The 25,881-nt window shown below is 45.0% G+C and overlaps 2 long non-coding RNA genes across 4 annotated transcripts; one reads left to right on the top strand and one right to left on the bottom strand.

The window, feature by feature from the left end:
- Window positions 1-6,369: 6,369 nt before the first annotated feature.
- Window positions 6,370-24,722, top strand: LOC308484053. Of its 3 annotated transcripts, XR_013989886.1 has the most exons (7): window positions 6,370-6,667; window positions 7,602-7,872; window positions 8,512-8,656; window positions 15,327-15,433; window positions 17,940-18,063; window positions 18,997-19,067; window positions 24,498-24,722. It is a non-coding gene; the product is annotated as an uncharacterized lncRNA (long non-coding RNA). The 3 variants fall into 3 exon arrangements; XR_013989887.1 differs by lacking the exon at window positions 15,327-15,433 and having other exon boundaries at window positions 6,379-6,667; XR_013989888.1 differs by lacking the exons at window positions 6,370-6,667; window positions 15,327-15,433 and adding an exon at window positions 6,684-6,910.
- On the bottom strand, window positions 7,775-12,919 carry LOC308484052. The gene is made up of 3 exons (XR_013989885.1): window positions 12,492-12,919; window positions 9,164-9,299; window positions 7,775-7,902 (listed from the first exon to the last, which is right to left on the bottom strand). It is a non-coding gene; the product is annotated as an uncharacterized lncRNA (long non-coding RNA).
- Window positions 24,723-25,881: the final 1,159 nt, after the last annotated feature.

Genomic DNA, 25,881 nt, shown 5'->3' on the forward strand with positions numbered 1-25,881 from the left:
TTGGAAAGTCACTGTCCCTGACCCCAACCAAAAAGGCAAGACCAAGTATTCAAAGCTGCCATACCTGATGCAAAATGTTGTCTTCCGCTCATCTGCCTCTCTCACACGTATCAAGTTGTAAGCCCCCCTTAAATCCCATTTTGTGAAAATCTCCACAGACCTCAGACTCTCCAGCAAATCCCCAATGCATGGTAAGGGGTAGCAGTTTGGCTCCATTATGCTGTTTATCTTTCTGTAATCAACACAAAGTCTAAGTTCAGAGGTCCCCCTTTTCTTCACAAAAAGCACAGGAGAGCCTCCAGGCACCTTGGATGGCCTGATGAAGGTCCATGCCAGATTCCTCTCTAGAAACTCCTTCAAAGCAACCAGCTCTGTCTCAGAGATAGAATAGAGTTGACTTGTGCGCATCTGAGCCCCTGGCAGGAGGTCTATTTTATAGTCATAAGGCCTGGGGGTGGGGGACAACCAGTCTGCGTCCTTCTCACAGAGAACATCCTGGTAGAGCTTGTACTGGGGAGGCAACTGCCCTTCCTCTCCAGTTAGGGGTCCCAATGCCTCTGCCCCCTTGCAGCCGCCACTACTGGGCCCTCAATACATAAACAATGCAGGTGGCAATAAGCTGAAGCAATTTTTATGGATCGCTGCCCCCAGGCCATCACTGGATCATGTTTGGATAACCACGTCATTCCCAACACAAGAGGGTAGGTGGCTAATTTCGTGATGTGAAATGTGGCTTGTTCCCTGTGGCCAGGCACTTCCGAAACCAGTGGCACACTTGTATGTGAGACTGTCCCTGACACCAGGGGGGCCGCTAGGGGTGCATTGGAAGATGGCCGACAGTACCATCTCTCCGGCACACACGAGGTAATTAAGAGGCTAATATGGGAGTAATTAGCCTCCCGAGTTTTCCCAGGGGGAATGGGAAAACACTGCCTCGTCTGCGGATGCACATAAATCACCCCCGAGTTTGAAAGAAGGAGGGGGTGAGGGCACTAGACGTAAAGCCCTTGTGTGTGTTTTTCGCTCTCCCGGACGCTACTTCTGATCGCGCGACCTGGTTGCAGGAGCTCAAGATAAATAATTAGAGAACAGCAAATGCACGTGTTTCAAGTGAATAAAGGGAGTATTGATTGCTAACTGAAACAACCTCTGTGATGCTGAGCGACGGGTTGGACTGAACAAGAAATTATATCAACATCAAAGATGTCGGTATGTCGGAACGGGGCGGAAAGGGGGGGAAAACTTCTTTTTTTCTCTATGTGATTACCTAACAACCCCCCCCCCCCAAGAAGAACCGTTGCAATGACCAATAACAAGTGAGACGGAATAATGAACTATGTGGAAATAAATTCATTAACTAAAGGCTTTGCTTTGTGGAAGATCTAGAAAGGAAATGGAAGGCTTTTGGGATGGCGTAGTTCTAAAAGAGAATCGCCAGGACAAGACAGGCTCTGTTGCAGGATTGACAGTCAAGAGGGGGAGGAAGCCACAGCTTTGTTATCATATTTGACTCTGCATTTGATCTGGCAGAACTCCCCTGAAAAAGATTGATGTCGGAGCAACAGGTCTGAGAAAGTTAATGAGCAGACGCTGAGACTGTATTTTATGGAAATGCTGTAATGGCACCTGCCGTGTGAATACGACTTTTGGATTAATGTGAAAATCCACACAGAATTACAACAATGTTCGTTTCAACTCGCTTGTGGAGACTTTCAGAGGTTATAAAGAAAGGAAAAAAATACGATAACAACAAGAAAATTGAAAGATGATTTGTAAAGGAAAACAACAAAGAGATGAATGGACAGAACTGTGAACATCAAAGCAGCAGAAATATGAGGATTGGACCCTTTCTGAGCTCGAAGCATGGGTACCCCCAACAAAAATTTAAAATTTGGTTTTGTAATTTGGAGCTAATGTGATTTGATTGGTTTGTTAATAAAAATTATTATTATTATTATTTTAAAAAAGAGACTGTCCCTGATACCAGAGGCCTCCCATCTATGGTTTGCACTTGAGGGGTGGCGCCAGTCTCTGTGTTTGTAGACCATATTCCTCTACAAAGTCCTGATCTATAAAGTCGGTAGAAGCCCCTGAATCTATGAGGGCTCTAAACTGCACCCTACTCTCGTCTGGGAACAGTAGCACGGCAAGCAATGTGAGTCCAGGAAATCTGCTCCGCTTCTGGGTGGGGCTGGGTTGCGGACAGGCTGCCTAGACTCCCTTCACAGCGTGGGGGTGGGACAGCATCTCACGTCATGCTGGTGGAGACCCCAGCCATGCCACGTTGCCAGGCAGCCAATCAGGTCGCTTGGGGGCGTGGCCGGGGCTGATTTAAGCCTTGGCGCAAATCTGAGGCTTCCCTTTCAGCCTCACGCCACGCATCTCTCAGTCGTTTCAGCTCCTGCTGCTGCTTAATCACCTGCTCCTCGCCTCCATCCACGCGGCTCCAGCCCTTGCCTCAGGATCTCCGGGCGCTGCTCCCTCAAGGGCAATAAAGACAGCAAGATCGTGCATTGCTGCGCTGATTGCAAAAGGTAGCGTGGGAGTTGGGGGGCTGCGTGTGTGCATGCGAGTGAAGCAGTGTGTGGTGTGTGTTTGCAGGACGTTGTCAAGGTTTGTGGTTTTCTGCTGGGGAGCAGGTGGACTTGAGTGACATAGTTTATTTATTCAGCATTGTGGCTTTGCACTGTTTCAGTGGGGCTGTGAGTGCTCTTCGCGTCCTCATTCACAGCCTTCCCTTGGGTGGAAACAGGGGCTTCTGAGCTGCCGGTATCCGGCCCCCCTTTGGTGCTCTACCCCTCATTGTTGCTTTCTAATCGCCTCTGTATCGAACAGGGATTGGGCAGCATTTGGTGAGCTTAGAGAGCAACGTCCTTCTTAGAGTGAATTAGAGGGCGCCTTCTTGCAACATCCTGGGAGTATTTAAGTAGCTTTTCACACTCACACCCCTGGCGTTCTAAAGAGCTGCCTGTCACTTTAAGAGGCGTTCTTCCTCTGCTGCCAGGCTTTGGATTTTCATGCACTCTTTTCCCTACCCCCCTTGCAAAGTCCGTTTAAGCGGCGGGTGCCTGGTGGGGCGGAATCACTGGACCCAGTTGAGACGCTTTGGCTAACTTTACTCCCAGTCCTGGGCCTCCTAGAGGGACTGGGAACTTTCCTTTCCCACCTGCTTCTCCTTAGGGTCAGGCTTCTCCCCCACGCTTGCTCCTGAAAGTGAACCCAACACCACTCTGCTAGAGCACTGCCTCACTATGTGATTTGCTTTGCTACAGATGAAGCACAGCCTCTCTCTTCTCCTCCGCTCTCTCTCAGCTGGAGCTGTCTGGAGCCTGCCTCCCACTGAGCTGAGCTGCATTAGTTCCTCCCCCAGGTCCTCTCTGGGCATGCTGCCAAACCTTTGCACAGGGGTGTCAGGAATGTCGGCCATCAAAGAGGACAGCATCCCAACAAAAAGAGAATGGTTGGGGAAACTTTGTGAGTACCTGGAACTAGCAAAACTGACGGCTATAATAAGGAGAAAATCCAAAACTATGGTTATGAAGCAATGGGAGTTCTTAAATGATTATTTACAAAACCAGGGCTCAGCGACAAAAATCTGGTTGTGTTTAGAATAATCTTGTGTGTAATATAAAAAATACAAAGTGAGACATCAAGGAAATCCAAAGGGAAAAAATGAAGAACACAGGATCTGACGAATGGATTATTAAAAACGCGTGAGGCAAACGGTGGAAGTCTTTTGAAAAACATTTTATTTAAGATAGATAAGGCCAAGATAAAATTATACAATCGAATATAAATATAGATGGGAAACGGCTATTTATAGTGAATACTTATCTACTTTAAAAAATTTTCACTTATGATCTTTTTCTTTTACTTTATTTTTTCTTTGTTCTTCTTTTTTCTGATATCTTACCTTTCATTTCACTCCTTTATTATGAATAGCATTTTAGAGGTATAAATAACTGTAATATGAAAAGAGACAAAGTATTCTCTAATTATTATTAATTTTTTGGTTATATGTATTTTCTTTTTCTTTTGTATTTTCTTTTCTAAATATGTATGTTTTCTAATTTGTACTTAATATTTTTTTATTTGTTTTTAAAGGAATGTCGGCCATCTTGAATGACTGCTTGCCCAGCCTGCTCCTCTCCGCCTTCCTTTCAATCGCTCATTGATCCAATTGTAGTGATGTCTGTATCAGACCTTCCAAGGAAGAAGGGGGGGGGGCATCCTGGCTAGCTTTTCGATTAGGTCCCTGTTCAGCTTGGCTCGATATAACGTCTTGTGTGCCTCCTCTCCCCCATTCCAATTGTTGAGACAACGTATTAAATTCCATGGTGTACTACATCATGGTTTTACACCCTTGCTTTAGACTCAGTAGTTGTTGGGATGTGGTGGCGTCCCACTGTGGGTCCTGGAAAATAGCATCCATTAGTTTCAAGAATGAGTCCAGATCTGACAAGCCCTGATGTCCATCAACAAGGAGAGGAGTCACCCATCGCTTGGCCTCCCCTTCCAGCAAACTGACCACAAAAATCACCTTTTCACTTTCACTCTGGAATTCTCTCTCTCTCAGCTCCAGAAACCATTTCAAACTGGTTTTGAACACTAGGTATTCAGAGTTCCCCCCTGAAAACTTGGAGGGGGGCCCAATAGGTGATCTGGTGGTTCTTCTATCTTTTTCTTCCAACAGTTCTAGCCATTGTTGATTTAACACCCCTGCTAACTGGTCAATTTGAGTCTTTAGTACTGAATTCTGTTGAAATAGTACCTGTAGCTCACTAGTTGCGTCTCTGTGTGTTCCAGGTTCCAGCGTCTTGCTCCTCAGACATCTTTGCCTCCTTTCCCATCCTTTGATGTGAGGAGTTGGAGACTGACCAAGCTGTAATGATCTCAGGCAGGAAAGCAAGCCTTGATTAGAATTAATGACTCTCCGGCAGTTTTATGGTACTTTTATTTACAAAAACACATCCAGCCAGCTTTTGTCTGCAGAGCCAGTCTCTCCCTCACTTGACTCAATTTCTGAGTCTGCCTGTTCCCCTGAGCTGGGTTGATCCACATCCCTGACAACAGGTGCTGAACAGCTGCTCGCTGATGGGTATGTTCGGATATCTGAATCAGGCATTTCTATTGTGACATTAGGGTAGAAACCCTTTGTGTATGGGTGACTTAAGGTTCCTAGAATTATAGAATTGTAGAGCTGGAAGGAACCATGTCAGTCTTCTAGTCCAACCCCCTGAAATGCAGGAATTTTTTTGCCTAAGGTGAGGCTCGAACCCATGATCCTGGGATTAAGAGTCTCATGTTCCACGGACTATATAGCAATGACAAACCTAGACAGAATCTTAAAAAGTAGAGACATCACCTTGCCAACAAAGGTCTGTATAGTAAAAGCTATGGTTTTCCCAGTAGTAATGTATGGAAGTGAGAGCTGTACCATAAAGAAGGCTGATCGCCGAAGAATTGATGCTTTTGAATGATGATGGTGCTGGAGGAGACTCTTGGACTGCAAGAAGATCAAACCTATCCATTCTTAAGGAAATCAGCCCTGAATGCTCACTGGAGGGACAGATCGTGAAGCTGAGGCTCCAATACTTTGGCCACCTCATGAGAAGAGAAGACTCCCTGGAAAAGACCCTGATGTTGGGAAAGATGGAGGGCACAAGGAGAAGGGGACGACAGAGGACGAGATGGTTGGATAGTGTGCTCGAGGCTACCAGCATGAGTTTGACTAAACTGCAGGAGGCAGTGGAAGACAGAAGTGCCTGGTGTGCTCTGATCCATGGGGTCACGAAGAGTCGGACACGACTAGACGACTAAACAACAACAACAACCGTATATATGGTGCTAATGCTCCTGCTCTCCTGTTCTGTTATGAGGGGAGGAGAAATGTTTTATGCAGACTTGATATTCTCTGTTTGCTTCATATACAGCTGTGTAAACTAAACATCTTTCCTTCTGCAGTGTTGGATGGCAGGTTGAGAGGAGTTCCCTAGCAGGACAGACTTTGCTTGTGTGCTCAAGACATCGATTCCATAAAACATATTTTGTTGTACTGTGCAAAATATGAGCAAGCCAGGGCTGAACTGATATTACCCTTTCTGGTACCTTTCCGGGGAAAATCAGAGGCTCACTGTGTCAGGTTCCTATTGGAAGACCGGACAAACACTAGAACATTAGCAGTGGCAAAGTTTTTATTGGTGGTTGCAAGAACCAATGATCCCTATATTCTGAACAAAATGCTTGTTTAACCTGGAGGTAGGCTGTATGAATCGTGTATTGCTTTGTAACAATTTGTTGGGTCTCTGGACCGTAATAAAGTTGATGATTATGATGATATATATATTATATTTTAAAACATCTGCTAGATCAATCCTAGAGTATCTTGAGTGTCAGGAACTTGGCCCTCCAGGGTGCAGTAGAAGGTTCAGACTCAGAATTTGAGCTGAGTGAACAAGAGGCTGACTTGGCATATGAGGGAGAACTGTTAGATTCCAGACAGGACTGCCCGGAACCCCTCCTTCCCAGGGAAGAAGCTGTTAGTTCACAAGGAGTGGAAGAGTTGGAAGCCGGCCAAAGCGTTGCCAGGCAACCATCAAATAAGCTGGAGTCTGTGTCTTCTGGGAAAGAGATAGGCCAACCAATCAGTCCTGGCACAGGGAGATGGGTGAGGCTCAGAGAACTGCAGAAGGGAAGGAGGAGAAAAGCAGGTTCTGGCATCCTTCCTGCTGTGGGTGGGATTCTGATTTAGGCTGAGCAACTCCTTCGCTGAGAGGAGGTGGGAAGCCCTGGATGTGTCTTTCTTGTAATTAAATGTACAAAAAGCTGACGGAGACTCATTACTGCTTATCAGACTGTTTGCATGCCAGGGATCATTAGATTGTGATATCCTTGCACATCTGGCTAAATTGTGAGTAAAAATCCTGGAGGAGAACTGAAATAAGTTGTGTTTTATTAAAAGTGCTTCGAAGGTTCAGGGAAACTTAGTGACCTGATTTATCATGCTTTTTATTTGTTTTGCTGATGTTACATATTTATTTCTTTATGAGGTGGGTAGCAAATTTCCATGGCTGTGGTCCCTTCAGAATCCAAAGTCTGTCTCTGGGTTTCAGAGGGGACCTGGTGAGGCTCTGCTCACCCCCAGGAATACAAGTTTCAAATTGTCCTGTTTCACCTTTTAGTTTAATTGTGATTTAAGCATTATCAACTTTCCCCCTCTGTAAATAATCCCCTCTCCTCTCCTGGGGGCATTAAAATTTACAGAAATGACACACTAAAGGAAAAATAGAGAAAGGAGTGATGTTCCGTGCAATGCCCTCTTTATTAATTATGTGAAAATAAAACAACAATTGAAGTTATTTAAAGCTTTTCTTCTCTTGCCACAATTGATTGCTTATACTTTAGAAATTAAAACAAAGCATGTTTTATTACTTGCATTACACTTGTGTTATATGCAGTTATAGCAAAGAGTGCCAAGGAGGAAAAGAAATGAAAACATCAAAGTTATTAAAAACCTTTCCCACTGTTGTGGTAATTAATCAATACTTTGATCATTGGTTGCACAACAGAAATTAAAACAAAGAATGCTTCATTATTTGCAGTTTCCTGTGTGGATTTGAGTGTGAAATGAAGAACTACTGCCCACCTCTCCCTCAAAAGAAACCTGGAGCTGAACCGAATTTATAAGTATCATGCTCCTCAGATATATTGGTGGGTTGGGGTCCAAAGGAACTTATCTTTCGCTCAATCTGGGTTTCTACATTCTGGGTTTGTGGTGCTGAGGAGGAACATCCGCAATGAGGACTGCTTTGCTGGACAGGCTCGTCGTCTTATGTGGCTTCACTGAACTTTGGCGTCGGGTGGACAACTGAGGTACGGTTCGTAATCAGAAGTCGAAATACTCTATTTGTAGAAAGAAAAGAGATTAAGGCCTCATTGCTGCAGTAGTGGCTTTCAGGCCCTCCCTACATTGACTTGCCTGTCAGTGGCCTCCTTGCCCTGAACCGCTTTTAGGGAAGGTCAGTGTAGTAGATGGGGGGAGGGGAACTGCTCATTGTTTTCCTTGGGCTGTATCCAATGCCATGGGCAGGAATGGGCTAAAGCCTCAGGATGAATGAGGCACAGGACTCCATAACCTCAATCAACCTTCACCTCACCCGCCAGCTTCTTAATTACAACAGACCCAAGAGGTGGCACTGCCAGTCAGCTCCCTTCCTCTGATCTTTTGCCCTTGCAGAACTCATCTGTGTAGAGGAAGGGTTCTGCCTGTAATTGGCTCTGGAGCTACTTACCCATGGCCATGGGTCCAACAAATGAAATGGGCACCCCCACCCCTTAATCATATGCTGTTACAATGTTCATGGAGTCATAGAGAACCATACAGTTGGGACACATTGGATCACCTAGTCTAAGCTCCTGCAATGCAGGCATGTAGCAAGTCACTTGGAGATCTCTAACAAGCAATGAATAAATATAAACATCACCGCCATGTGCTATTTGCTTTTCTCACAGGGTGACCCATAGTGCCGTACATTAAAAGCAATCTAGAAGATCCAATGTAAACTAAAAATTCAGCTTCCGAGATCCTTCCCCACTGAAACAGGTCACAGCGCCAGCCTTTAAAAGCCAAACGTCTTTGCCTGGCACCAAAAAACAGGTAAAGATTATGTCAGACATGCCTCCCTGGGGGAGAGCATTCCCCATAGGGGGGTGGGGGAGAGTCACCCCTGAAAAAGCCCAAGCAAGAGATCTCAAAATTTATTTGAAGAAGCCAAACTGATTTTTGCCAGGACCATGGATGGTTTATTGGGAGTTCCAAAAAATAATACACGGGGGTGAAACATGTGAAGCCATATGTGTCTCTTGCTATTCCTACTCAGAGATTGTCCGTTGGGTTGTATTCACTGATCGTCATACCCATAGGATAGCTAACGGTGTGCAGGTGTGGCCTTAGAGCGTTGAGCATGCTCAGAAGAGCTGCATGGTCAATGAGGAAGTAAACCCGTTTAACCCAAATAGTTTGGCTGGTTAGTGGACATTTGCCTTGATAAAATAAAATAAAAAGATTGTGCACACACGCACACACAGAGAGAGAGAGAGGGAGAGAGAGTACATTTAGTATTACTTCTTCTAACTTCTATAATAAGGTTGTCTAGGTCCTCACCATCATCATCATCATCGGAGTCATCAGGAAACAAACTGCTTTTTATAACGTTTCCTAGGGCGGCTGCTTTGGCCGCAGACTTAATCCTGTCTTTCGTATAGACCACTTTGCGCTTGAAGACGTTTTTGTCATTGCCCTGGTCAGAGAGAGGGAGAGGAAGAGAAATGTATCCAAGGATGGATCTACACTAACCTATTTAACATTATTTTTGCCTATTAGAACAATAGTAGATATGTCATTCTACAATGTTAGGTAAAGGTAAAGGGACCCCTGACCGTTAGGTCCAGTTGTGACCGACTCTGGGGTTGCGACGCTCATCTCGCTTTATTGGCTGAGGAGCCGGCGTACAGCTTCTGGGTCATGTGGTCAGCATGACTAAGCTGCTTCTGGCGAACCAGAGCAGCACACGGAAACGCCGTTTACCTTCCCGCCGGAGCGGTACCTATTTATCTACTTGCACTTTGACGTGCTTTTGAACTGCTAGGTGGGCAGGAGCAGGAACTGAGCAATGGGAGCTCACCCCATCACGGGGATTCAAAGACCTTCTGATCAGCAAGTCCTAGGCTCTGTGGTTTAACCCAAAGCGCCACCCGCTTCCTACTACAATGTTACTTGTTAGTTAAAACATTTTTTGCCTTGGCTTTTTTCCATTATATGTAAGTGATACTCAGCAACACTATTTACCAAAACACATTTTCTTTCCCTGCTGCCGGTTGCTGGTTGCTCTGATTGACAGGTGGCATCATGGAACATCCCGTGCTCCATGTCTGCGACTCGGTATAGGGTCCCAGCAGGAGTTGGGGGAGGGGATTCTGCCCAACTGGGATCTGCTGGGTCAATGTTTTGCAAGTAGCCCTGATCTGTAGGAAGAAGGAGGCAGGTTAGGTTTAGCACCTGGAGTAGGTGCTTCTCGGACCTTTCCCATATTGATGTGCCATCCCCTCAACCCTCTTTAGCATTGGATTGGGAAGATCAGGAGAAGGAGAAAACTGGGGAAAGGTGTTGTTTTTCATTGTTGCTGCTGCTATTATTAAGGGACGCAGGTGGTGCTGTGGGTTAAACCACAGAGCCTAGGGCTTGCCAATCAGAAGGTTGGCGGATTGAATCCCCACGATGGGGTGAGCTCCTGTTGCTCGGTCCCTGCTCCTGCCAACCTAGCAGTTCGAAAGCACAAAGTGCAAGTACAGTGGTAAAAAGGTAAAGGGACCCCTGACCATTAGGTCCAGTTGTGACCTACTCTGGGGTTGCGGCGCTCATCTCGCTTTATTGGCCGAGGGAGCTGGCGTACAGCTTCCGGGTCATGTGGCCAGCATGACTAAGTTGCTTCTGGTGAACCAGAGCAGCGCACGGAAACGCTGTTTACTTTCTGGCCGGAGTGGTACCTATTTATCTACTTGCACTTTGACGTGCTTTCGAACTGCTAGGAGAAGTACAGTGGTACCTCGGGTTAAAAACTTAATTCGTTCTGGAGGTCTGTTCTTAACCTGAAACTGTTCTTAACCTGAGGTACCACTTTAGCTAATGAGGCCTCTTGCTGCCGCTGTGCTGCCGCCGCCGCACGATTTCTGTTCTCATCCTGAAGCAAAGTTCTTAACCCGAGGTAATATTTCTGGGTTAGCGGAGTCTGTAACCTGAAGCGTATGTAACCTGAGGTACCACTGTAGATAAATAGGTACCGCTCCAGTGGGAAGGTAAACAATGTTTCCGTATGCCTCTCCGGTTCACCAGAAGCGGCTTAGTCATGCTGGCCACATGACCCGGAAGCTGTACGCTGGCTCCCTAGGCCAATAAAGTGAGATGAGCGCTGCAACCCCAGAGTCGTCCACGACTGTTTAGGGAAGCTTTTAATGTTTGATGTATTACAGTATTCTAATATTTTTTGGGAAGCCGCCCAGAGTGTCTGGGGAAGCCCAGCCAGATGGGCGGGGTATAAATAATAAATTATTATTATATTATTATTAATGGTCAAGGGTCCCTTTACCTTACCTTTACTACTATTATTAGTGAAGCACTTCCCAAAGTGACTTACAATATAATACCATATATATGAAACATAAAAGCAGTTTTAAAAGAGCAATAGCACACCCATGAAAGCAATGGAAAATCCAAGAGAGACAAAGTTTTTAGAATGCTTATCAAAAGTAGAACATCTGTAGCGGGCACAGAAATGACAATAGAGGAGACGCCTGCCAATTGGAGGGTGCTGGCCTGATTCTGACATTGTGTGGGATGGACCTCTTGACAGGATGTCACATGGAAGAAGGAACAGTCTTGTTTTCTGCTGCTCCAGCGAGTGGGACTCGAACCGGTGGATTCCAAAGGCATGAAAGGAGATTCTAATTAAACGCCAGAAAGAGCTTCCTAATGGTCAGAGCTGTTTGAGAATAGAATGGACAACCTCAGAAGGTGGTGGACTCACCTTCCATGGAGGTTTTTAAGCAGAGGTTGGATGGCCATCTGCTAGGGATTTGGGAGCTGTGATTCCTGCATTGAAGGGGACAGGACTAGATGATACTTTGGCTCCCTTTAGTCCTCCCCCCCCCCCGCCAGGATTTCTGAGTTACAAATTAACCAGCTCTTGTAACTGAAGCATTAAACAAAGAGTTGCAATCTAGCTAAGTCCTGCTCAGAGGAAACCCATGGAAATTAAAGGTTCTAAGTTAACCATGCTCATTAACTGTAGTGAGTCTACTCTGATGGCTACTAGTCAGGATGACTCTGCTCTGCTTCCACAGTCAGAGGCTGAAATGCATCCAAATGAGGACTGCCACATATCCAAGTTTTCCAGGGAATCAGACTGGCAAAATGACATCCGGGTGGATTTTGCCAAATTGACTAAAATTTCTGGGAACTCCGCATGGCAACTTTCACTTTGGGGAATATGGCAGCCCTAACCCAATTGATGGAAACTGCAGAACAGGAGACTGCTCTTGTGCTTGGCTCCTGCTTTATGGGAAGAACAGGATGCTAGATTAGATGAGTCATTGGTTCTTCATATGTTCTTATGTGTAGGACCAACATCAGACACAATGCATTTTCTCCCCCCTCCCTCCCCTTTTTTACTTCAGAACTTTGTACAAAGTTCAACTCATGCTCAATTTGAGTTGTTCCCCCCCCCCCCGGACCTGTTAGTCACACCCGTTAATTTCAATGGGTCTGCTCTGAGTAGGAAACAACCCAGGCTCTCATCTTCTACTCACACCCTATTTGTTTCGTTTTAGAACGAGCAACTGAACGCATCTACTGTATGCCCTATACAGCAAGGAGCCAATTCACACCCACAAACCATCCCACATACAGACACCCACAAACATTTAACATTACTTACTACGCGGCCCAGTTTATCTTCACCATCTGAACTGCTCAGCATTGAAACCAGCAGCATTGCAGCTAGCAGAATGAGACACGACTTCATGATGAGACAGAACTGGAGTGTCCTCCACAAAAGAATAGAGGCAAGGAAGAGTTGCCTTTGGTCCCTGCTGTGCCCAGGATGGTGCTCTCTGCTTTCTTTATAGAGCCCTTCTTCAGCTCTGTTGGGTGATGCAACCTCTTTCTGGACTAAGACCAAGTGGCATTAGGGAAGGCAATTAGGCATCTTGTGCTGACGTGGAGAACAGGGCGCACCTTACCAAGGCTGTGTGTTTCCTATATCCTGACTGTTTCCTATATCCATGTCAGAATTGCATAATGCACAGCTCCCCAATCATTTTCTTCTCCATCACCCATCTCACAAATATGAATGTGCACATTGGAGAAAGCCCCCCAAAGGAATGTATATTGGACCCATTGATGTATTTCTTGGTTGTTGTTAGCATACACCCTTCAACATTTTGTGAGAAAAATTCAGGGCACCCCACCACCAACCATCTCCATCGCTCGCCGCCTCCCTGCTGCTGACCTCTTCCTTTCCCATAGCCTAGAGCAGCCTCCAGGAAGATCGCTCCAGCCCATGCTGCATTTTGAGATGTAGCGCAGCTTAGAGCGGTCTTTGGGAAAATCAGGGCATCCCGGATTGGGATCAGAAGCCAGAGCAGCTTCTGTCAATTCAGGATGTCCTGATTACATTGGGACACTTGAAGGATCTGATAGCATAGCCTGAATGCATAGACACACAGCCCCTGAAACACATCCTGCAGTCCTGTCCTTATCTACACAAAATCCACAGCCTCATCAATGGGTATGTGGCTAAGACTAAAAATCATGCCTCTGGCATGGATACACTGTCTGACATAGGATTTAAGAGGAATATTCATTTCCTGGACGGAATGAGGGAATGGAGGGAATTACCGTATTTTTTGCACCATAACACTCACTTTTTTCCTCCTAGAAAGTAAGGGGAAATGTCTGTGCGTGTTATGGAGGGAATGCCTATTGGTGGCATGCCTACGGATTTTCCTCCTCTAAAAACTACGTGAGTGTTATGGTCGGGTGCATGTTATAGAGCGAAAAATACGGTATGTCTTCTTATAGATATTAAAAATTTAAGACAGCCATTGCCATTGGAAGATTTGTAATGCTGCATCACAATCCTGGATTTGAAACAATGGAGGGAATTATGTATTATATATCTTAATTTAAGAGGACAGCTCCTTATTTACTAATCTGTCTTTGGCTTACAGTGATGCTTTGATATAACAGGGCAACATGATAACCAGGTATCTGTTAGATCAATCAATACTACCTTTATTTCTGGACTCAGACAACGGCTTCCATTCAAAGGAACTTCTAGCATCCTTACTGGCTGCTGTCAGGCAAACAGTAGTACAACAATAGGAACTTTTGGACAATCTATCCTTGCAAACATGGTATAAGAACATTAGGAACATTGCAGTCTTAGAAAAGATTACCCACAGACTGTTATTTGCTGTGGGGTGAAGAAAGGTCATTATCCTTTAACGCTATATAGTGGGACTTTACTTTAGAGACTTCTGAATCACATAGCTAAGAATCTCTATTGGAAACCACCAAGACAATTTGGCTTCCATCATCCTCTCCTGGTCTTCGGCTGAGGTCCATCTCCTATTTCTGTACTTGTACATGCAAGTCCTACTATGTGAATGTAATCTGCTCCTGAGAAACAGTTTATAAAACAAGCTGCCCAGTGATTTCCATTATTTCGTATGGAGAAAACCTCAATGCATTCCTCACCAAGAAAAGTTAACTCCCACATGTCAGACTCCCTGTCTCTCGGACTCACTCACTCTTATCTCTGGCTATACTCCCAGAATTTTTGATCAGCTGGAGAATCAAAGGTTCCGAACAGCTGCTCATTGATGTGCATCTTCAGATATCTGAATCAGACATTTATTCCTGTGTGCATTTATTTTTGCCTTTCATTCATGTATGATTTCCGTATATATGGTGCTAATGCTCCTGCTCTCCTGTTCTGTTATGAGAGGAGGGGAGATGTTTTATGTTGATATTATCTATTTGCTTCTATTTGGGGATAGACACACACACACACACACACACACACATACATGCTTGATTGATCCTAGAGTATCTTGTGCTACAGCTCTATTTTTCCTTGTTCATACCACACTTAGATTACTGTGTTTAGTTCAAGAAGTTCAGGAAAAATATTGATAAGCTGGAATGTGTGCAGAGGAGGGCGATGAAGTTGATCTCTTGCACAGTGTCTAGTTCTGGGCAACACAGCTAAAGAAGAATATTGATAAACTGGAATGTATATTTCAGCTTATCTGTGCTATCCTCCATGCTCCCCTTCACTTGCCTTGAGTGACATAAAATGCACTGCTTAATCCGTCAATGGCTCCAACCAGTCCAGGCTCTGATTCTGTAGATGCCTACAGAAAGCCTATAAGCAGGGCTTGGAGGAAACAGCTTCTTGCCACCACATGGACTCCTTGGTACCTGTCAAACACAATTTGATGGGAGGTCTCCTCCAGGTGAAGCATTCAGTGAGGATTCTTCCCAATTTCCTTCAACAAAGTTCACATGGAGATTGGGCATACCTGGCCTTTATTAAGCATATTTGATGTGCATGTTGTGTTGATGTTACATGACAATGAGCATTCATCCTGCATTCCTTCTTAATATTTTTTGCAGTGTTCCTGCATCTTCCTCTTCCCCACTTCTTCACGTTAAACTTTGCAGGGTATTTTGACATGTGTTTCTTTTCTAAATATTATTGTGCCAGGGCAAGGATGATGAACCTTCAGCCTCAAGGAGGCCTACCAGACCTCCCCATTTCGCCCATCAGACAATTCCGGGCCAGCTTCCCAATCACCTGACATCCTATCTGAGGTCAGGTATGGGCAAGCGCAAAGGCGGCTGGGCGAGGGCAAAAGGGGTCTCTGGAGCACCAACTATCAGCTGATAGGTGGCCCTTTGGAAGTCCCAAGTGCTGAGCTTCAATGAGAAGCAAAGGGCTTTTGGAAAGGGGCAGGGGAAACTCCCCAAGGCAGGATTGGAAGTCCCAACCACCAGCTGATAACCTCCTGACATCATCCTCACACTTCCCCACTAATCTCCCACTTCAGATCAGGGTGCCTCATGCCGCATTTGAACTATCATAAATTGGTGGGGGAATATTAACCCCCACCTTGTACTTAAGGACAGAGTTACATGACTTAACGTTTCTTCTCATTGGAGAACCAATGAGGTGATGAGAACTGTGAAGTGCTTTCGGGAAGTAACTCCCTGTGCCCTGTAATGGCTTGTCCCTGGTGGAACGAGTGTGTGAGTTCCAAATGTCAATGAGCATCTTAATCTTGATTAAGATTAAGATACTGATCATTTGGCTATTTAAACCAAAGGTGGGTTCCTCTGCTCTACACATCTCTTGACTTCTCTGAAAGCGAATTTCTTTCCATCCCTGGAGAAAGAGTGAAAGACCACTAGCTTGGTAAGAATCCCATTTTCTTTTGACCTGCAGCAGTTAGATTCAACCCAGTGCTGTCCTGGCTGTTCCCCAGAAATACTTGGAAAAAAGAAACTGCCGACAAAAATGCTCTGAGGGACGAGGAAATTTGGGCCAGAATCTCCTGAGTGGAGTGCTGGGTTTTACGGCACTTTTCAAATGCTCAATGTGTTTATTAGTGACCTATCTTCTATACTGAAAATGTTTTTATCATGTAACTTTATGTATAAATAATAGTGTTTAAAGGAGTTGTTAACAGTATATTATTTAAACACCTTTCTATTTAAATATGTTATGTATGCTTTTTTAAAGTTTGCCTTTATTGATACTCTTGAGTTAATAGTTTTAGATGGTCCCTTTTGCTTTGGGAAGCGCCAAGTCAATTTCTGCCTGCATGCCTGTCTGAGAATTCACCAGAAGAGGGTGAGTACAGTGGTACCTTGGTTTATGAACTTAATCCTTTCCAGAAGTCCGTTCTTGAACCAAAGCGTTCTTAAACCAAGGCATGCTTTCCCATAGCAGCGGGGGACTCAATTTACAAATGGAACACACTCAACAGGATGTGGAACATGTTCTTAAACCAAGGAAAAGTTCACAAACCAAAACACCTACTTCTGGGTTTGCAGCGTTCCCAATCCAAGTTATTCATAAACTAAGCTGTTCTTAAACCAAGGTACCACTGTCTCTTCTTTAAAGAAGGGGGGCATCAACCATGCCCTAGGCCCCCCAATGCCTCTCAGTGCCAACAAAAACTAATAAATGAAAAAAGGAAGAGAACCTACCCACGTGGCGCTGACCCAAAACCTTGTGCATGCACTATGTAAAAGAATGAAAGTTCACTAACCCCCCATCTCTCCCCCCTGCTCTTCTCCCCCAACCTTATACTTTATACGTTAAAGTCTCAGAAAGAAAACATTGATCTCTAAAGAAAAATTTATGAAACAATGTATGTACTAACCCAAGGCAATCTTTAATTAAAACATTCAAAAGGGGGGGTGGGTTCCCTAATGTTTCCTGTTTTCAGCAGCAATTAGGATTGGGATTCTCTCCAGAAACAAGGGATATCCTTTTTGCCAACCCCTTAGTGTGTTACTTCGGCAGATAAGACATTGCTTTGACTCTTCCTAGAGCTCAGGTATGAAGAGGGGCAATCCAGCCCGGGTATTTTAAGGTCACTTGGTGACTGTTGCACAGCATCAGGCCTGTTCAGGGGATGCTGCCTGTTTAGGAGTATACTGAGAAACTCTCTAAGTATAAAAGAATAAAAAGGGGTGGGTGGGTTCCCTAATGTTTCCCCTCTGGCCTGAAGGCTCTTTGGGGGGGGGGGGATGACACTACTAGAGATAGACAGCCAATGGAAGTCAACTGGATTTTCAATGAAAGGTTGGCTGGCTGGACAAAACATGGGACGTGGCATTCTCAGAAAGATTAATTTATCCGAATCGGGTGGATTGAGGAGTAAGTTTCTAAAGACAAATCTGACACAGCATGTTGGTCATCTTGCGTGAACAAGAATGGACATTGACTACAACTTCCAATGAGTCCAGCTGCACAGTGGAGGGCATTCCTCAGTAGCCTACATGCTGCTCAAGAACATTTGCTCATGTCAGAGATGTGCTCTAAGTCTTACTCTAAATCATCTGTCAAGTGTGCCTATGTTGAGATTCCTGCATTGCAGAGGATTGGATGATCCTCGGGGTCCCTTCTAGCTCTACATTTCTATGATTCTGATTCACTTCCTCAGATGTTTTGTGATATTATCCTTTGTAAAATGACTCTAAATGTTGTTGCAGATATTGCTCTCATGGACTCTATTGCTTTGTGCTTATTGTATGTTTTCTGGAGTTCAGTAAAAATATAATTGCAAGTTCCTCCCGCTTCTCCTTTCAGTTGATTCAAAGCCAGTTCCCTCTCCATCCATCATGAAGAATCTTGTGATCTTGGTGTCTGTTCTGGCACTCATGAGCTGTTCAATGGCCGGAGGCTGCGGTCGTCAGAGATGTACACCAAATGCGTAAGTATGAAAGGAAAAGGAAATCCTTTCAGATGCTTGGTGAGGACATCCTTGTACCTGGAGAGGCATGGCAGACTGGTGTGTAGCAGATCATAAAATCCGAAACAAAGGAAGGCCAGAGTCCCACAAGGAGCAGTTCAAAGAGGGTGGAGGTTCAGGGACACAAGAATGGGCACCCAGTTGGCCTTCTGGAAATTCCTCAGCAGGGAAAGGGTAGAGAGGCTCTCCTGGTTTAAAAGCTAAGGAAAGGCAGATAGTGGGGATTTGTGAAGCTCCGGGAACACTCTGTGTTCATCACATAGGTGTGCTGAAACCAGGAAGCTATTCTCCATTCTCTATTATTATCATTATGATTAATGTTATTAGTGTGCTCCATGCTCCCTAACCTGGTACCCTTCAGATTCTTTGGATGCTACAGCACCTCTGGTTGTTGGCCAAACTGGCTGGAGCTGTAGTGTGAAACACCTGGAGGGCACTTTGTGCATTCAGGAAGGCTGGTGCCATTGCACAATCAACCACTCTGCATCCATGTAAGATTGGGGCTAAACCACCTGCAAACCAACTAAATTGATGGATGTCAATTTTCTGCTCATCAGTGGTCTACGACGTCTTCACTGTAAGCCTACGTCTACCTCAAAGGACACACACTATAAATAGTGGGCTTAGATTCATGGAATCTATTTAGTCATGTCCATTGATGCAAATTCAGTCTACTCTGAGGAGGACTAAGATGGGATACAGTGCATTATTGTTTTCTAAGTGCCTTGAATTCCCCTAAATAATTTTTAAGGATAGCTGTTTCAGCTGACATCCATACAATCATTCCAGGATTCAGAGGCATGGTTGTTGCGGTGGAGGAAGCTGTTCAGTCATTTTTAATATGTGTTGGAGATGCATACTCAGATCTTAAGCTGCACCTCTTTCTATTTCTAGTGCAGGAAAAATGGAATGTATTTGTTATGACGAAAATTGGAAACCCACAGGAAGTTATGTAAGCAAAAGAGGTTGGTATGGACCGGAAGATTCTGGGGGATGGGGGAAAAGGATGATGAACCTTTTGGATAGTCTCTATGCTTTGGCAGCTTTCCCTTTTCCTCCAATGAATTATTTAAAAGTCCTTCCTCTCTGAGAAATGAGATCCGCACCATTTATGGTCTTGATCATGGTTCGCTAACATCTTGTCTTGAGGGCACATTGGAGTACAGGGGAAAGTTTTTCAGGCATTAAACATAAACTAAGGCCAACTGCACGCTTCAACCCTTTCTATGGGCTTCAGCAGAATTGTCCTTTCAAACGTGATTTGGGCAGTGAGAGAGAACACCTAGGCTGGCAACTTCCTGGTTAAGATGGCTTTCTGTTTTGGCTGTTCTGTTCATGCCAGGTGCTCCTGTTCCTTTAATTCTAGCAGACAAGAATTCAGCAGGTGTAACTTTGCTAACAAAGAAGTATCCATGATGGGAAGTTACTGACTTGCTGAATGTCTATCATTTGCTCAAGTATTAAACAAGGTAAATGCTGCTCTAGGAAGATGAGAAGGCAATCAATAGAGGACTCAGGATGAGTTGGGGGGAGGGCAATAAGGATGAGCAGAGACCCAGGAAGCATGTAGTCATTGTCAGCATCGCCCTAGAGCCAGTGCACCAACTGGACTCTTGCACCTCAACCCCGACTGGGCTAGGCGAGCTGGGTAGCACCGCCAGAGACCTCCTTCTCACAGGAAACGGTCACAGTGCTGTGGACTCACAGCTCAGAGCTGAGAGCACCAGATTCACTGTCTCAATAATACAGTCGTTGCGCAGCAGAGTTTTGCAGAGTCTTGCAGAGTATAAACCACTCGGAGAGCAGCTCTGTAGAATATCTTCCTTTTATTCTATAACTACAACTATGATACAAAACTATATACAGAGCTGAATATTCTAAGCATAAATCAATGCTACACTGAGAGTCTGCAGCTGCTCTAACAGCAATCTTATCTCTAGGATCTCCAACACTCTCACTCTCTCCGATACACTGACTGACTGACTCTCTCTCACACACACAGATATGTTGCTGGGCAGAATAAGTAGATAGGCAGGACACGCCTCCTTCTCTCTGGAGAGTCAGCAGAGACCATCAGGAGATGATCAGGAGATTCTTGTGTATGGGAGGGGTGAAATCTCCTCATCCTCCCCCATTTCATCCGACCATTTCAAGAATCTTTAACATAACTGCAATTTGCACATACACTCCAAAAGTTGTTCTCTGCTTACAACCTTGGTTAACATATCTGCAGGTATCTCTCTCCCGGCATATAAAACACTTTTACAATACCATTGAATAAGCAGCTTCTGGAAAAATCTTCACACACCTTTCAAATACAAATTGACATTTCTAATTAGGCAGATTTGAACAAACCATTTTTCAGAACTCAAATACACGCTTTACTTCAAATATCAGGTAAGGAAATAAATAAAGCGTTTTGTGCTACTACTCTCAGCACACTTCATGCTAGGTTTGAAAACCCCACCAGAGTTGCTCGTGACCGCAGTCTTTGCAAACTCTTCAGAAAACCTTTTCGGTGGTACACCCTTGGTTGTTCTCTCGGACCTGCGCAGAACTCTTTGATTCTCTTGTTCTGGTGCTTCCTCCTCTTTGGGAGAATGGGGAGCTAAAGTATATGAAGCTGCTAAGTCTGAGTCAGCGTCAGACTCACCTGAGGCTTTTGGGCTCTGATAATCTGTGCCATCATCTGGAACTACATTGGCATCAGGATTATCATCACCAACAACACTTGCCTCCCTCTTAACTTTCTTTGCCCCTTTTGCACCATCATCACAAATGGGATGGCACTGAAAAACGCCAACTCTGTCCCATTGTGGATTGTCATCAATACTCCTGGTCAGCCTTATGGTTTTCGTGTCTGTGATCAGAACACGATAAGACCCTTTCTCATATCCTAGGAAAACACCATGTTCTCCACGCTTGCTCAGTTTGTCACCCTGCGAGGTGTGCACCCAAACCTCCGAACCAAAAATTTTAAAATGCTTTACACATGGCTTTCTTCCGTGAAGCATCTCATATGGGGTGCAATTTACACTAGACTGGTATCTCCTGTTATACACATGACAGAAAAACGAAAGAGCTTCAGCCCAAAAAGGATTGGGCAGCCCTGAATCATGTAACAGCGTTCTGATTCCTTGCTGCAGAGTCTGGTTTACTCTCTCACATAAACCATTCTGCCAGGGTGATCTGGGCGTGGCCGTCCTATGCTCAATGCCCTGTTCAGAAAGAAAACTCTCAAACTCTTCTGAACAAAACTCTCCACCCTTGTCTGTGAAAAGACAACGTACATTCTCATTATGTACATTTCTGAGCCATTTACAAAACTGGCGAAACTTGGTAAAGGCTTCAGCCTTTTTCTGCAGCATATAGACCCAAACATATTTCGAATAGGAGTCTATCAGAACCATGAAAACCTTGAATTGCCTCTAGAGAGCGCTAGAGGCCCCACTAAGTCTGCATGAATGACTTCATATGGTTTCTTGGCCTCTCTCCCAGACTCTGTACCTTTGGGAGCTTGCCTTGCCTTACTCTCTGCACAAGAAACACATTTCATGTGGTAGGGACATTCTTTCAACTTCATACCCTGAACCATATCAGGCATTTTTGCCACAGCCTGGAAATTCAAATGACCATAAACGCGATGGTAATAATGAATACATTGGTCATGCAACTTCTCATTCTTATCTACAGTTAAATTGCAACACTTTTTCTCAGTAGCTTCTGCAGTGCCTGTACCTGAAACAAAAGGCAATTGGTACAATCCATTTACACATTTTGCATACAGAATGAGCTTGCCATCTCTAAGAATTTCACAGCGAGATTTAGCAAACACCACCTTAAACCCTTGACGATCAAGCTGGGAAACACTCAACAAATTGTCCTGAATATCAGGCGCATACAGGACATTCTTAATAGTTGCATTCAGGCTCTTTAAGAACACAGTTCCCTGAGCCATACTTGTGAGAACTGTCCCATCTGCTTGATGAATTTCTTTCTCTTGCTTCTCAAGCTGAACAAAGAGATTCTTATCTTTGGCCACGTGGTTTGAACAGCCAGAGTTGACCACGAAGAAACTCCGCCCACGTTGACTGGAACAGCGAGAGATCAAGGCCTTTGAAGTAGCAGGTGCTTGGGGATTTCTTCCTCCTCCCCCTCTGCCTCTGAAGTTTCCCTTCTTCTTTGAAGACTTCTTACACTGGAAACTCAAATGGCCTTGTGCTCCACACGAAAAACACCGCTTCAATTTCAAAGCTTTAACAACAGCAGTTTCACTTTCACTTTCCCCTGCTGAAGACTCAGGCACATTTTCAAGCATATTTTTAACAGCACAGTCCCGGCTTTCTTTAACAGCCTGTCTGCGATCCCACTCATTCAAGAGCACGCTAGACACATAATCTTCTGTTAGCCGGTCAGAAGGCATTGTGGAAATCTGGGCAGCCACTCCATCATAAGACTCATCTAGGCTATTGATCATCAGCATTGCAAACACAGCCTCTGAAATAGCCAGGTCTCGCTGAACAAGGTCCTGTCTGAGACGCTTTAAGTGAGATAGATGGCTAGGCAAATCACCACCTTTCTCCAACTGCAGCCTGCACAGCTTCTTAAAGAAAATCACACTGGAACCAGCATTTTGTCTAAGATGCATATCTCTCAACTTATGCCAAACAGCTTGTGCAGTCTCTTGACCCTCTAAGTTCACCAGCAAGTGGTCTGAAACACTCAAAATAATTGTCCCTCGGGCTTTCATATCTGCAGCATGCCACTCAGCCCAGTCATCATCATCCTTATCTGGAGGGTCATCTTCTATCGTGTGAAATAGCTTTTCCCTCTGTAAAAGCGCTTTCATCTTTACTTGCCAAACTGCATAGGTTTCAGGCATGAGGAGAGGAAAGGACAGAGCCATCTGGCCAGAATGTGCACAGGCCATGTCTGCTATCACTTAGAGCAAGACACTTCCCTCGTGCAACACAGATAAAGCCTTGACTCCCTCAGCCACTCTCTCTCCCACTCAGAGCGCAATTAACAGGCAAACAGGGATGCTATCTTCTTCCTTTGGCAGTCAGCAACATACCTCCATAAATCAAGCAGCAGCAAGAGCAACAGCGGCAGCTTGAACACTCTGCTCCAAAACAGCTCTGCTTCTGGGCACCGCAAATCAGTCCAGCATGCAGCGTCCGTTCCACCGTCCGGCAATCAGCAACAGAAACCTCTGGCGACTGGGACGCCTGGGACGCCTGGGATGACTGGAACAACGCCAGGTCAGACGACTGGAACAACGACTGGGCCCATAACCGATGTCAGCATCGCCCTAGAGCCAGTGCACCAACTGGACTCTTGCACCTCAACCCCGACTGGGCTAGGCGAGCTGGGTAGCACCGCCAGAGACCTCCTTCTCACAGGAAACGGTCACAGTGCTGTGGACTCACAGCTCAGAGCTGAGAGCACCGGATTCACTGTCTCAATAATACAGTCGTTGCGCAGCAGAGTTTTGCAGAGTCTTGCAGAGTATAAACCACTCGGAGAGCAGTTCTGTAGAATATCTTCCTTTTATTCTATAACTACAACTATGATACAAAACTATATACAGAGCTGAATATTCTAAGCATAAATCAATGCTACACTGAGAGTCTGCAGCTGCTCTAACAGCAATCTTATCTCTAGGATCTCCAACACTCTCACTCTCTCCGATACACTGACTGACTGACTCTCTCTCACACACACAGATATGTTGCTGGGCAGAATAAGTAGATAGGCAGGACACGCCTCCTTCTCTCTGGAGAGTCAGCAGAGACCATCAGGAGATGATCAGGAGATTCTTGTGTATGGGAGGGGTGAAATCTCCTCAGTCATATCCAACTGATTTATATTCCGATTAGAGCCATTGGAATTAATGGACCTATGTTAGGCATGCTCTTTAATTTCAATGGGCCTACTTGAACTGGCACTAACATTGGATACAACACATAGTTGGTTCAGCCTAGAGAATAGAAGAGTGAAGGGGGAGAGGAGAGGAGAACACTCTTTACATCCATGGAAGGCTCTCAATTGGAAGATGGCAAAGAATCATCCTTTGCTGCCCCAGAGGAGAGGAGTGGGTCTTGTGGCTTAAGTTGCAGGAAAGTAGATTTTGGTAGAACGTTAGTAGGCAATTCCTGATGGTAAAAACAGGGGGACAATGGACCCAATCCCAACAGATTTGTGTTTGGGATTGAGAGAGCAAGAATGCCCCTACTTTTTTTAGAAAGCCACAAGTTGGGGATGCTTGTAATGAAAGGGACTGGACTCAATGACTTCCAAAGTCCCTCTCAGTTCTCTAATTGTGTGGTTCCTGCCTTCCTGAGGGCTGATCTTTCAGAGTAATGAATCACATGCCCTCTACTTTCTCCTCACAGATGCAGAGGCGCCTATGGCTGAAGAAAACTGAGAAGCAGATTGCAATCAACCCAGATGCTCAGCAGGTTCACCAAAAGATCTCAAAGGCACACCTTCACTGCTTGATACCTCCACTCCATTCCCGTGTTCCATTAGCCCTGAAACCTGATTTTATGGGCAGTCACCCCAGTTGCCTCAAGGAACCTGTCAAAATTCAGCAATTGCAAATAAATTGTGGTCTTCAAGCCTGTCATTTGGTGTCTTGAATGTGAACCTACAAGATGTTTATCCAGAGGTGCACCCACATACTGCACCTTCCAGTATACTCTGAAAAGAGGAAAAAGCTCTGCAAAAAAATAAAAAATAAAAATGCATATGCCTCATGTCATATTCAAAGTTGTGTCCCCTTTTTAGGTGCATTGTCAGGCCCCAAGATATACCCTTTTATGTACACACTGATAGTTTGATACCTGGTAGTGAAGCTTTTCTCCAGAATGGAATCTCCTAGAAGAAAAGCCTAACCTGTTGAATTTCTCCCAGACACACACATCTGTTAAAGCCACAAAGAGAGTTCAAACTAGACATGTATACAGTTTTACATTAATCTAAATATACTGTGAGTTCTCACTGAGTGCCCAGTCTTTAGCTTCTGGTATAGTGGTTAAAAGCGGTGGACTCGTAATCTGGTGAACCGGGTTCGCTTCCCCGCTCCTCCACATGCAGCCGCTGGGTGACCTTGGGCTAGTCACACTTCTATGAAGTCTCTCAGCCCCACTCACCTCACAGAGTGTTTGTTGTGGGAGAGGAAGGGAAAGGACATTGTTAGCCGCTTTGAGACTCCTTAAGGGGAGTGAAAGGCGGGATATCAAGTTCAAACTCTTCTTCTTCTTGCCTAAGCCTCACGGAACAGTTGTTACATTTTGCATTTGTTATTTGGGGTCAGGGAATCCTCTTAGACCCACCCACACTTATTGCAGAAGATCATTTCTAGGGAGCCCCTGATTGCAGACAAACCCACCCCAGGAAAGATCTGTACTTCTTGCTAGTAAAAAACAAAAGGCAGATTGTGGTTATTCAAAGGGTTACAACTTGAGGACGAGAACAATGCACTAGAGGGGTGGGGGTTCTGCTTCATAACTTCATTTCCAGTGGGAACACAGATGGGCTTCTGAAAGAAAGAACATGAAAGCTCCAAGTCTGGGTTCCCTGCTGGCTGTGGTCCCCAGACATCAGTACCCCCTGCACCTACCTCTTGGAGGCACCATGTCTTTTGCAGGCTTTAAAAGAGCCCTTCTGAGCACACACAGGGTGCATTTCTATCCATGTATTCTTGAGCAGAATCACAGAATTGTTGAGTTGGAAGGAACCCTGAGGATCATCTCGTCCAACCCACTGCAAAGCAGG

This window comes from Podarcis pityusensis, assembly GCF_964106645.2.
Source record: "Podarcis pityusensis genome assembly, chromosome: 8".
Lineage (NCBI taxonomy): Eukaryota > Metazoa > Chordata > Lepidosauria > Squamata > Lacertidae > Podarcis > Podarcis pityusensis.